This window comes from Ascaphus truei, chromosome 13, assembly GCF_040206685.1.
Source record: "Ascaphus truei isolate aAscTru1 chromosome 13, aAscTru1.hap1, whole genome shotgun sequence".
Taxonomy (NCBI): Eukaryota; Metazoa; Chordata; class Amphibia; order Anura; family Ascaphidae; genus Ascaphus; species Ascaphus truei.
Window position 1 is genome coordinate 41,948,109 of NC_134495.1, and position 13,547 is coordinate 41,961,655.

At 44.3% G+C, this 13,547-nt stretch overlaps 1 long non-coding RNA gene and 1 pseudogene across 1 annotated transcript; both read left to right on the forward strand.

Moving 5' to 3' along the window:
- Positions 1 to 11,608, forward strand: part of LOC142465245 (uncharacterized) — a 53,736-nt pseudogene extending 42,128 nt beyond the window's left edge.
- Positions 285 to 2,284, forward strand: LOC142465277 (uncharacterized). The gene is made up of 3 exons (XR_012787836.1): positions 285 to 326; positions 682 to 720; positions 2,261 to 2,284. It is a non-coding gene; the product is annotated as an uncharacterized LOC142465277 (long non-coding RNA).
- Positions 11,609 to 13,547: the final 1,939 nt, after the last annotated feature.

Consider the following 13,547-nt stretch of genomic DNA (forward strand, 5'->3'; position numbering starts at 1 on the left):
AGAGAGTGAGGTCAGAGAGAGAGAGTGTGAGGTCAGAGAGAGTGTGAGGTCAGAGAGAGAGTGAGGTCAGTGAGGTCAGAGAGAGAGAGTGTGAGGTCAGAGAGAGAGAGAGTGAGGTCAGAGAGAGAGAGTGTGAGGTCAGAGAGAGAGAGAGTGAGGTCAGAGAGAGAGAGTGTGAGGTCAGAGAGAGAGAGAGAGTGAGGTCAGAGAGAGAGAGTGAGGTCAGAGAGAGAGAGAGAGTAAGGTCAGAGAGAGAGAGTGAGGTCAGAGAGAGAGAGTGTGAGGTCAGAGAGAGAGAGTGTGGAGGTCAGAGAGAGAGAGTGTGGGTCAGAGAGAGAGAGAGAGTGAGGTCAGAGAGAGAGAGTGAGGTCAGAGAGAGAGAGTGAGGTCAGAGAGAGAGAGAGAGTGAGGTCAGAGAGAGAGAGTGAGGTCAGAGAGAGAGAGTGAGTCAGAGAGAGAGAGGAGGTCAGAGAGAGAGAGTGTGAGGTAAGAGAGAGAGAGTGTGAGGTCAGAGAGAGAGAGTGAGGTCAGAGAGAGAGAGAGAGAGTGAGGTCAGAGAGAGAGAGAGAGTGAGGTCAGAGAGAGAGAGAGTGAGGTCAGAGAGAGAGAGAGAGTAAGGTCAGAGAGAGAGAGAGTGAGGTCAGAGAGAGAGAGTGTGAGGTCAGAGAGAGAGAGAGTGAGGTCAGAGAGAGAGAGTGTGGGTCAGAGAGAGAGAGTGAGGTCAGAGAGAGAGAGTGAGGGTCAGAGAGAGAGAGTGAGGTCAGAGAGAGAGAGAGAGAGGTCAGAGAGAGAGAGAGTGAGGTCAAGAGAGTGAGGTCAGAGAGAGAGAGAGTGAGGTCAGAGAGAGAGAGTGAGGTCAGAGAGATGAGAGTGAGGTCAGAGAGAGAGAGTGAGGTCAGAGAGAGAGAGTGTGAGTCAGAGAGAGAGAGTGTGAGGTCAGAGAGAGAGAGTGTGAGGTCAGAGAGAGAGTGAGGTCAGAGAGAGAGAGAGTGAGGTCAGAGAGAGAGAGAGAGTGAGGTCAGAGAGAGAGAGTGAGGTCAGAGAGAGAGAGAGAGTAAGGTCAGAGAGAGAGAGAGTGAGGTCAGAGAGAGAGAGAGTGAGGTCAGAGAGAGAGAGAGTGAGGTCAGAGAGAGAGAGAGTGAGGTCAGAGAGAGAGAGTGAGGTCAGAGAGAGAGAGTGAGGTCAGAGAGAGAGAGTGAGGTCAGAGAGAGAGAGAGAGTGAGGTCAGAGAGAGAGAGAGTGAGGTCAGAGAGAGAGAGTGAGGTCAGAGAGAGAGAGAGTGAGGTCAGAGAGAGAGAGTGTGAGGTCAGAGAGAGAGAGAGTGAGGTCAGAGAGAGAGAGGTCAGAGAGAGAGAGAGTGAGGTCAGAGAGAGAGTGAGGTCAGAGAGAGAGAGAGTGAGGTCAGAGAGAGAGAGAGAGTGAGGTCAGAGAGAGAGAGAGTGAGGTCAGAGAGAGAGAGAGAGTGAGGTCAGAGAGAGAGAGAGTGAGGTCAGAGAGAGAGTGAGGTCAGAGAGAGAGAGAGAGTGAGGTCAGAGAGAGAGAGAGTGAGGGTCAGAGAGAGAGAGAGAGTGAGATCAGAGAGAGAGAGAGAGTGCAGAGAGAGAGTGAGGTCAGAGAGAGAGAGAGAGTGAGGTCAGAGAGAGAGAGAGAGTGAGGTCAGAGAGAGAGAGTGTGAGGTCAGAGAGAGAGAGAGAGAGTGCAGAGAGAGTGAGGTCAGAGAGAGAGAGAGAGAGAGAGAGAGAGTGAGGTCAGAGAGAGAGAGAGAGAGAGAGGTCAGAGAGAGAGAGAGAGAGTGAGGTCAGAGAGAGAGAGAGAGAGAGAGAGTGAGGTCAGAGAGAGAGAGTAAGGTCAGAGAGAGAGAGAGTGAGGTCAGAGAGAGAGAGTGAGGTCAGAGAGAGAGAGAGTGAGGTCAGAGAGAGAGAGTGAGGTCAGAGAGAGAGAGAGAGTGAGGTCAGAGAGAGAGAGAGAGTGAGGTCAGAGAGAGAGTGAGGTCAGAGAGAGAGAGAGAGTGAGGTCAGAGAGAGAGAGTGAGGTCAGAGAGAGAGAGAGAGTGAGGTCAGAGAGAGAGAGAGAGAGGCAGAGAGAGAGTGAGGTCAGAGAGAGAGAGAGAGAGTGAGGTCAGAGAGAGAGAGTGAGGTCAGAGAGAGAGAGAGTGAGGTCAGAGAGAGAGAGAGAGTAAGGTCAGAGAGAGAGAGAGTGAGGTCAGAGAGAGAGAGTGTGAGGTCAGAGAGAGAGAGTGTGAGGTCAGAGAGAGAGAGAGTGTGGGTCAGAGAGAGAGAGTGAGGTCAGAGAGAGAGAGTGAGGTCAGAGAGAGAGAGTGAGGTCAGAGAGAGAGAGAGTGAGGTCAGAGAGAGAGAGAGTGAGGTCAGAGAGAGAGTAAGGTCAGAGAGAGAGAGAGTGTGGTCAGAGAGAGAGAGTGTGAGGTCAGAGAGAGAGAGTGTGAGGTCAGAGAGAGAGAGAGTGAGGTCAGAGAGAGAGAGTGAGGTCAGAGAGAGAGAGAGAGAGAGTGAGGTCAGAGAGAGTGAGATCAGAGAGAGAGAGTGAGGTCAGAGAGAGAGAGAGAGAGAGAGAGTGAGGTCAGAGAGAGAGAGAGAGTGAGGTCAGAGAGAGAGAGAGAGAGAGAGTGAGGTCAGAGAGAGAGAGAGAGAGGTCAGAGAGAGAGAGAGAGTGAGGTCAGAGAGAGAGAGTGAGGTCAGAGAGAGAGAGAGAGAGAGAGTGAGGTCAGAGAGAGAGAGAGAGTGAGGTCAGAGAGAGAGAGAGTGAGGTCAGAGAGAGAGAGAGAGTGAGGTCAGAGAGAGAGAGAGAGAGAGTGAGGTCAGAGAGAGAGAGAGAGAGAGTGAGGTCAGAGAGAGAGAGAGAGTGAGGTCAGAGAGAGAGAGAGAGAGTGAGGTCAGAGAGAGAGAGAGAGAGAGTGAGGTCAGAGAGAGAGAGAGAGAGTAAGGTCAGAGAGAGAGAGAGAGTGAGGTCAGAGAGAGTGAGGTCAGAGAGAGTGAGGTCAGAGAGAGAGAGAGTGAGGTCAGAGAGAGAGAGAGTGAGGTCAGAGAGAGAGAGTGAGGTCAGAGAGAGAGAGAGAGTGAGGTCAGAGAGTGAGGTCAGAGAGAGAGAGAGTGAGGTCAGAGAGAGAGAGTGAGGTCAGAGAGAGAGAGAGAGTGAGGTCAGAGAGAGAGAGAGAGAGTGCAGAGAGAGAGTGAGGTCAGAGAGAGAGAGAGTGAGGTCAGAGAGAGAGAGAGAGTGAGGTCAGAGAGAGAGAGAGTGAGGTCAGAGAGAGAGAGAGAGTGCAGAGAGAGAGTGAGGTCAGAGAGAGAGAGAGAGAGAGAGTGAGGTCAGAGAGAGAGAGAGAGAGGTCAGAGAGAGAGAGAGAGAGTGAGGTCAGAGAGAGAGAGAGAGAGAGTGAGGTCAGAGAGAGAGAGAGAGAGAGTGAGGTCAGAGAGAGAGAGAGAGTGAGGTCAGAGAGAGAGAGTGAGGTCAGAGAGAGAGAGAGTGAGGTCAGAGAGAGAGAGAGTGAGGTCAGAGAGAGAGTGAGGTCAGAGAGAGTGAGGTCAGAGAGAGAGAGAGAGAGAGAGAGAGTGAGGTCAGAGAGAGAGAGAGAGTGAGGTCAGAGAGAGTGAGGTCAGAGAGAGAGAGAGTGTGAGGTCAGAGAGAGAGAGAGAGGTCAGAGAGAGAGAGAGAGTGAGTGAGGTCAGAGAGAGAGAGAGAGTGAGGTCAGAGAGAGAGAGAGTGAGGTCAGAGAGAGAGAGAGAGTGAGGTCAGAGAGAGAGAGAGAGAGTGAGGTCAGAGAGAGAGTGAGGTCAGAGAGAGAGAGAGAGAGTGAGGTCAGAGAGAGAGAGAGAGTGAGGTCAGAGAGAGAGAGAGAGTGAGGTCAGAGAGAGAGAGTGAGGTCAGAGAGAGAGAGAGTGAGGTCAGAGAGAGAGAGAGTGAGGTCAGAGAGAGAGAGAGTGAGGTCAGAGAGAGAGAGAGAGAGGTCTGAGCGAGAGAGGTCTGAGAGAGAGAGAGAGAGAGAGAGAGAGTGAGGTCAGAGAGAGTGAGGTCAGAGAGAGAGAGTGAGGTCAGAGAGAGAGTGAGGTCAGAGAGAGAGAGTGCGGTCAGAGAGAGAGGTCAGAGAGAGAGTGAGGTCAGAGAGAGTTAGAGTGTTTGAGAGAGAGTGAGAGTGTCTGAGAGAGACACCAACTGTGCACTGCAACTGTTAGGTATGTATATACACCTTTGTTTTTACTTTGGGCGCCGCGTAAAAATCCTGATCGCCTTGGGGAGCCTTGAACCGAAAAAGTTTGGGAACCACTGCAATAGACAGAATTGGTGGGGAGGGCACTGAATAGATTGAGTATAGAGCTATTAACAAGAGACGTGTCCCTCTTACTGCAAAGCAACAAATCTGCAGGAACATGAGACATATCAACTGTGTCTCTTACTCTGCACAGTGATATTTATTACTGTCTCTCATTATGTAGGATTGTATTGTTGTGAAGAAGCACGGTGAGCATGTCACAGACAGCAGCTGTCCCTGTGTGCCAGAAATATTCTGAAGGACCCAGAGACGCATCATGGAGAATCCAACTAACTCCCTGATACATGAGAGAAACACTGACAAGAAGCTGATGTCTGAGAAGATCCTGGAACACACCAACATCATCATTCACCTGCTGACTGGAGAGGTGAGGGCTGCTGGGCAGCGTTAGATATTCAACATAGGAGAAGTCATCCCTGCTCTACCTTAATATTCTTAAATCACAGTATGAGAAGAACGGCGGTGCACTGGGAAAAACAAATATATTAGCAAAAAGTGATCAAGAGGTGATCACCAAAAGGTTCCCATTCACTTGCACTCAGCCTATTTATAATATATAACTGAACTGTAGGTGTACAGAAAGCGCATTGATAAATGCAAACACCAGGGAGGTAAGTACAGAAAAATAATAAAATTTTATTAAACTCATCTAATCAAAAAATATAAACATATACACTCTAATAAAAGGTTTAAAACCAACGTCTCTGTTATTTACACAGTATCTACCAGACTCTGCACATACATTCAAAGCAGAGTGCCAAATGTCCACTTTATAATATTAATTGATATATATGCACAACAGTCTGGGAAGTACCCAAAAGTGGGTTATGGCATGGAGAAAAGTATCAAGATGGTTGCTACTGATGGTTTCAATATTTGAAACAAAATCAGGTATAGTGTTGCAATCCTGACAGTTCAAAGTGTGTGTCTGCTTGTGATTGCAGCAGTGAGTCCTACACATCCAACAGTATTGCTGTGTTCGTTCGGCAGATGTACATACAGCATGATCCGACAAATATTTGTGATGTTCACATTAAATATATGTTTGTCTTCATTTGTGCAATATGATCAAAACGGTGGATCGTGCAGTGCCGTCAGGGCTGTTTCTAAGGTCAGCCGCCACAAATAAATTTCAGGAAACACTAACCTTGCTGTTCACAACATGTGTTCACCACAATTAAATATCAAAAGTAGCAACTTATACATCAATGAAACGCTGTCTAAGCTGTTAGCCAACAGCTTTCTCAGACAAATGTCAGGATGTGGCTAGAAAGCGCAAATAGAGTGTCACATAGTATACATGGGGTTAATACCCTCGTGGCATGTATCACTCCTAATGCCTTAGTGGTATAGTATGGCTAGGTATTTGTGCGTTGTGTGAAAGTGTATAGAGCCATACAACCATAATTCTCCATGTCTCCATGTCTCTGCTGTTAGTTCAGTGTACTTTATTTCACTGTATTTTGTCTGTGACTGTCTTATTTATGAGTGTGTACCGGTTTGTGTGTGTGTGTTGCAATCTGTCCAGCGCGTGTGTCTGCAGTGGTCTGTCCCATATGTGTCCTGTTCGCACATTTGTAAGGGCTTCGGTAACTGAGCATTATGAATAGGGGGCGTCCAGAGAAAAAAGGTTTGGAACCTCTGCTCTAAAATATCCCGTCCTGAGTGACAGAGATGAGCCTCTGGTTGCCCGGCTCTGTAACTTGTTTCTTGTTCCTGACATAAACCTCACAACAAAAACACAAAGTGTAACTTGAGCTCCTGTTTGCTGGATCCAAACATGACTGACATCTCTATTAGAATAACAGAAAACTTCCTCTTACCCAGTGAGCTGAGGTTCTGGTGATTCTCCATCATCATGTCCTTGTAACGCTCCCTGTGTCCTTCTAAATACTCCCACTCCTCCATGGAGAAATACACAGCAACATCATCACACTTTATAGGTACCTGAAACACAGAGAACCCCCCACTCAGTACCCAGATATAATAATTGGTCCTGTAAGAATCTTTTCTTATGGAAAGCCAGGTGAGCAAGACGGAACATGTGATACACAGTACACTGAACTAACAGCAGAGACATGGAGACATGGAGAATTACTTTTGTATGGCTCTATATACTTTCACACAACGCACAAATGCCTAGCCATACTATACCACTAAGGCATTAGGAGTGATACATGCCACGAGGATATTAACCCCATGTATACTACGTGACACTCTATTTGCGCTTTCTAGCCACATCCTGACATTTGTCTGAGAAAGCTGTTGGCTAACAGCTTAGACAGCGTTTCATTGATGTACTGTATAGGTTGCTACTTTTGATATTTAATTGTGGTGAACACATGTTGTGAACAGCAAGGTTAGTGTTTCCTGAAATTTATTTGTGGCGGCTGACCTTAGAAACAGCCCTGACGGCACTGCACGATCCACCGTTTTGATCATATTGCACAAATGAAGACAAACATATATTTAATGTGAACATCACAAATATTTGTCGGATCATGCTGTATGTACATCTGCCGAACGAACACAGCAATACTGTTGGATGTGTAGGACTCACTGCTGCAATCACAAGCAGAAACACACTTTGAACTGTCAGGATTGCAACACTATACCTGATTTTGTTTCAAATATTGAAACCATCAGTAGCAACCATCTTGATACTTTTCTCCATGCCATAACCCACTTTTGGGTACTTCCCAGACTGTTGTGCATATATATCAATTAATATTATAAAGTGGACATTTGGCACTCTGCTTTGAATGTATGTGCAGAGTCTGGTAGATACTGTGTAAATAACAGAGACGTTGGTTTTAAACATTTTATTAGAGTGTATATGTTTATATTTTTTGATTAGATGAGTTTAATAAAATGTTATTATTTCTCAGTGTTAGATATTACCTCCTTTCTCAGCCTTTTCGTGAGCAAACTGTTCTATGTATCTGTATTCTCCTCTCTGCCTTGCTCACCTGGCTTTCTATAAGGAAGAGATTCTTACAGGACCAATTATTATATCTGGATACTGAGTGGGGGATTCTCTGTGTTTCAGGTACCTATAAAGCTTGATGATGTTGCTGTGTATTTCTCCATGGAGGAGTGGGAGTATTTAGAAGGACACAAGGAGCGTTACAAGGACGTGATGATGGAGAATCACCAGAACCTCAGCTCACTGGGTAAGAGGAGGTTTCCTGTTATTCTAATAGAGATGTCAGTCATGTTTGGATCCAGCAAATAAGAGCTCAAGTTACACTTTGTGATTTTGTTGTGAGGTCTATGTCAGGAACAAGAAACAAGTTACAGAGCCGGAAACAGAGGTTCATCTCTGTCACTCAGGACGGGATATTTTAGAGCAGAGGATCCCAACCTTTTTTCTCTCGAGGCTCCGTATTCATAATGCTCGGTTGCCAATTTCCATACAATAGTGCGAACAGGACACACACAAGACAGACCACTACACACAAATAGAAATGTAAAACAGTCACAGAAAAAAGACAGAGAGGCACCACAGGAAGACATATACACATAGTAAAGACAAACACATGAGAACAGACGTACATACACACCACATGAGAACAGATACACATAGAAAAGTACTACACACTCATCAAAGGAGAACAGATACACACAGCATAGATGCACCCACACACAACAGACACACACCACCGGAGAAGATATATACACAGGACAGAAGAATAAATCAACACAGGGCAAAGACACAACACCGGAGAAGATACACACACACACACCACAATAGCAGATACACACACAATAGCAGATACACACACAGTGGAGAACAGATACACATAAAACCCATACATACACCACAGGTTAGATACACAAGATAGAAACACACACCACAGGAGAACAAATACTGTCCCGGCCAGCTTTATACTAAAGCTTGCCGGGTGTATCGCGGGCTGACAGCGGGGCTTTTCTCCGTTTAAAACGGAGTTTCCCGCGCGGCGGCCGCTGCAATAGATAAGCGCTAATGGTGCTTATTATTGAAAGCGCCCGAGGCACGGGAAAACCAGCCGAAAATGGCCGAAGACTGCCGCGCACCGTCCGTGGCTATTTTTAAGCCGCGGAGGCAACCGCATTAGCTTAAAGCTGGCCGGCACAGTTCACACACAGAGAACAGGTACACACAGAGCAGATACACACACCACAGAAGAACAGATACACAAAGGACAGACACACATATGAGAGCAGATACACAAACAGGACGGACTCACACACACAGGAAGTTATACACAGTGGAGAACATGTACACACAGGACATTCAGACCACAGGTCAGATACACACACACACACACACACACACACACACACACACACACATACAAGAACAGATATAGACATACACACACCACAAGAGAACAGATACACCCAGGACAGACACACACCCACATATATAGGAGAAAAGACACATACACACAGTAGAATAGCTATGTACAGACAGAGACCCACGAGATAACGTGGCAATATATTCCATAGCACTGATTTTACAATAGGGTTGGAGGACAAAAACAATAAAATAACAAACATAGACATACATTGTTACAGTAGGTAAGGAGAGCCCAATCTATAAGGCAGAGTAACTGGAAACATAAGGTACAGCGGATAAGAAGGTTGGTATGTGTTGGGTAGCTGCTTGTTAATAGAAGGAGTTGGTATTGGAGAAGTAAGTGGGATTATGCTGAGGTAGAGCTGTGAGAGCAGGTAATGGATAACATATTTCAGAAGCATATTGAAGCATTTCCATCTTCACACAAGACCAATAACAGAACAGCTGTAATAGCTGCAAATAGCTGACACCCTTTGCCGGCCATTTGACCCCTACAGCAGACATGTAGAGGGGAGAGGCTGACAAACTCCAGGTCTTTAAAGTTGTCTATTTCTTCCTCATGTTAACGCTGTCCATGCTGACTTAATGGACAGGAACATTTAAGGTATATTGGAGAGACCCCCTTAGGGTGCTGCCTTTGGTGGGACTCAGGTGTTAAAAGAATCGTGTTCACATGCTCCTGATGCCACCTCGTATTGACCGCATTAAAAAGCGGTAGCCAATCAGAATGGAAGAAACTGCCCAGCCCCGTAACAACTGCCCTGCTTTCTCCCTGCTCCTTACCCTTTGGATCCTCCCACGGCTCCCCAGGGTAGATCACAAACACACACATGCATTGTCAGGGGTTCTCTCACAGTATGTATTCTTGTCTGATTCCCACCACAAGGAGTCAGGACATACATTCTGTTGGCATTTATTCTGTGCCCAGTATTTGTTGTGGGCTCCAGGGTGCTATTTATGAGGGTCAGTTATACATGTGAGACTTTTTATTTAGCTTGCCTAACTTAACTCACTGTGCTCCAAGAAGTACTCAAACACGTCAGTTGTCAGAACCAATTTTAGTAAACGTGCAGAAAATAGCTAAACAAAAAGCAAATTAGCCCCTAAGTTGCTTTCAATTTTGTCACAGTACTACTATAGCTTACAGTACATTCCATGTGCAATTTTGGACAAGTTTTATAGTAATTGAAATGTTGAACCAGGATTGTTAAATGATATTTATGCTATTGATTAACTTTTTGTTTCTTACAGTACATTTATTTCCAACAGAAAAATCCATGAGCAGAAGTACACCTGCAGGATGGCACACTCCTCTTTGCTCTCCAAATCCTGTAAATGAAGATAACAGTGTTGTTAAAAGTAATAAAGGAGCAAATTACTTGATGCAAAATAACCCCAGTAAGAGACAGAGAAAAGCTGTGAGAATTATGGCTGAGGAATCAGGCTCACGTGAAGAAGAAAATCCCACAGTCTCCCACATTTCTACAATGAAAGAACATGAATATGCATCTGCTCATATTAAGAAGTGGGACAAAGGAAACACTAATGCACAGAAAAATCACAAAAACCTGTCAGTAATGAAGTATAAGTGCAGTGAATGTGGTAACAACTTTAATAATAAATCAGATTATACAATTCACCAAAGAATACACACTACAGAAATGCTGCATAAGTGTTCTGAATGTGATCAATGCTTTAATATTAACTCAGCTCTTGTTAAACATCAGACTATTCACAAGGGAGTGAAGTTGTTTCCTTGCTCTGAATGTGGGAAGCACTTTTCTTATAAGTCATATCTTTTAAAACATCAGAGAATTCACAGAGCAAAGAAACTATTTTCTTGTTCTAAATGTGAGAAATGTTTTTTCCAGAACTCACAGCTTGTTATTCATCAGAGAAGTCACACGGAAGAGAGACTTTTTGTTTGCTCTGAATGTGGCAAATCTTTTGCCCAGAACTCGCGTCTTGTTATACATCAGAGAATTCACACAGGAGAGAAGCCATATGTTTGCTCTGAATGTGGGAAATGTTTTTCTTATAAGTCAAATCTAGTTAAACATCAGATCATTCACACAGGAGAGAAGTCATTTGTTTGCTCTGATTGTGGGAAATGTTTTTTACGTAAGGCAAATCTAGTTCAACATTATGTAATTCACACAGGAGAGAAACCATTTGTTTGCTCTGAATGTGGGAAATGTTTTTCCCACAGCTCAGGTCTTGTTAAACATCAGATAATTCACATGGGAGAGAGACCATTTTTTTGCTCTGAATGTGGGAAACGTTTTTCTTGTAAGAAAAGTCTAGTTAAACATCAGATAATTCACACAGGAGATAAGTCATTTGTTTGCTCTGATTGTGGGAAATTATTTTTACGTAAGAAAGATCTAGTTCAACATCATGTATTTCACACAGGAGAAAAACCATTTGTTTGCACCGAATGTGGGAAATGTTATTCCCACAGCTCAGGACTAGCTAAACATCAGATAATTCACACAGGAGAAAAGACATTTGTTTGCTCTGATTGTGGGAAATGGTTTTACCGTAAGGCAGATCTAGTAAAACATAATGTAATTCACACAGGAGAGAAACCATTTGTTTGCTCTGAATGTGGCAAATGTTTTTCCTTCCACTCAGAACTTGTTAGACATCAGAAATCACACATGAAAGAAATTAATTGCTCCTAATGTGGGAAATCTTTTACCGAAAGTTCAGAGCTTATTAAACATCAGAGACACCACACAGAAAAATATATAGCTTTAAAAATAACACCATGAGTCATTGATTTTTGCTCTCAGAAAGTTGAAAACATTAAGGTCCTTCTGTGATGGAAGCGGCCCTTAAATAAAGGTTATGCACAGCCTGCATCCTCTTTGCCCATCGGGTACCTTCATTCTGGAGTGAAATAAAAGTAAAAATGTATTTAGAATAGGATATATCTTTTGAAGTGCAACTTCTTTGCTGGCAGTGGCAACTCCAAAAAACTCGACCTCAGATGAAAATTATAACAGAAGTGAGTGACTGCGCATGTGCAGAATCGTCCTTGAGCATGTGCAGAAGACAAACTTTGCCTATCATAGTCGTTCCTCTGCACATGCACAAACGTGGCCTTTCCTGTGCACATGCACAGACGCAGCCGTTCCTTTTCTTTGCACATAAGACAACCCCTCTACACCACACACACACTCTAAATATAGAAGAGTAAATTTAAAAAAAACATTGAAAATCTACCTTTTACAATAAACAAACACCCCAATGCAAAACATGCAAGGTACGTTCACACACATGCACTATACATATAGAAGTACAAATAGCAAAAACATTGAAAAATCACCCATTTTCTAACAAAACAAACCCAAGCACGAAACATGCAAGGTGTGTAAACATATACTGTAATACATGACATATATATATTTACAGTGTTCGACAAACCTATACATTTGCTCGCCCCGGGCGAGTGGATTTAACCCCCGGGCGAGTAAATATTGGCCCAAGCAGCACACGTTTGGTACTAGGTGGCGAGTAGATTTTTTGGTGATTTGTCAACCACTGTACACTGGCGACACACTTTATTCGAGCTCGGCTAGTCCCACGAATTCGGGTATACCCTGGTGTATTGAGGTTTGTGACTGTTTTCTGCCCGAGTGCATTGGGTTATTTTCCAGGCAGGGATTGAAGCATTTTATTCCCGCTGGCTGCAATACTGCACAGTATATATATATATACTGTATTACAATTCATGAATTTATGGCATCTGGTAGACACACGAAGCATTGCAGCCTATTAAATCCTAATCATTATCATTTAAGAGATCAGCCGCCCGTCAGCCAGGCATGAACCCAGGCTGGGAAGGCAAATGCAACGGGGCTTGTCAGAGGTGAGGAGCGGCGCATTCCAGGTATCTGCCAGGTACATACTGGGTATTTGCTCGAATAAAGTGTGTCGGTGCAGTATATATATATATATATATATATATATATATATATATATATATATATATATATATATATATATATATATATTAAACACACAAACCCAGCAAGCTCAAACGCCCACACCCTCCTAATATTGACTATATGTAATGCCACATAGAGTGCAACTGGGCTGTGGCACATGAATATAGGAAAACACAGGGGGTGCCCAGTGCTACATCCAAATGACAAAACATACATGGTAATAATTACAAGAAATGATGCTTCAATACTAATAACATTGCTAATGCTAATAATAAAAAATGGTTTTTTAGTTAGAAATTTTGGCCAAAACATCATAAGCTTGCACACCAAACGTCAAGGTAAACCATAATAAGTGCAAGTCCTACACTACACTGCATTTGTTGTCATTTGGATGTAGCACTGGGCACCCCCTGTGTTTTCCTATATTCATGTGCCACAGCCCAGTTGCACTCTATGTGGCATTACATATAGTCAATATTAGGAGGGTGTGGGCGTTTGAGCTTGCTGGGTTTGTGTGTTTAATTAATTTCTGACTGGTATCAGTTGTATGGAGGTTGTGGCACCTCCCCCAGAGCTCACGTCAACTCCCCCTTTTCAATGGTGGAGTGTCTCATCTTGCTGCAGGTAATGAATCTATTATGGTTCTTCCCCCTCATACAGAGGTAAAAGGAAGGGTTCTGCATAGGCCCTGTTTTCCTGTGTGTAGCTGTGCTGGAGCCTGCTTCTCTTCCACTCAGAGCTCCCAGGCAATTGCTGAAGAATCAGGTTGTATTCTTTCTTTTTGGTATACTTTGGTGTGGATCTGTGGGGGAGTATACTGTGAGTATACAGTGGTTTTTGTAGAGGGTTTGGGTGTTTTTTTCAGGTTTAAAAACCGTTTTTGTTTTCACCCAGAGGCTGCTGTATTTCAACCCAGCAAAGTTGCACTTTGGCTGGCAGAAATTGCAGTCTCAACCCCTCTCCC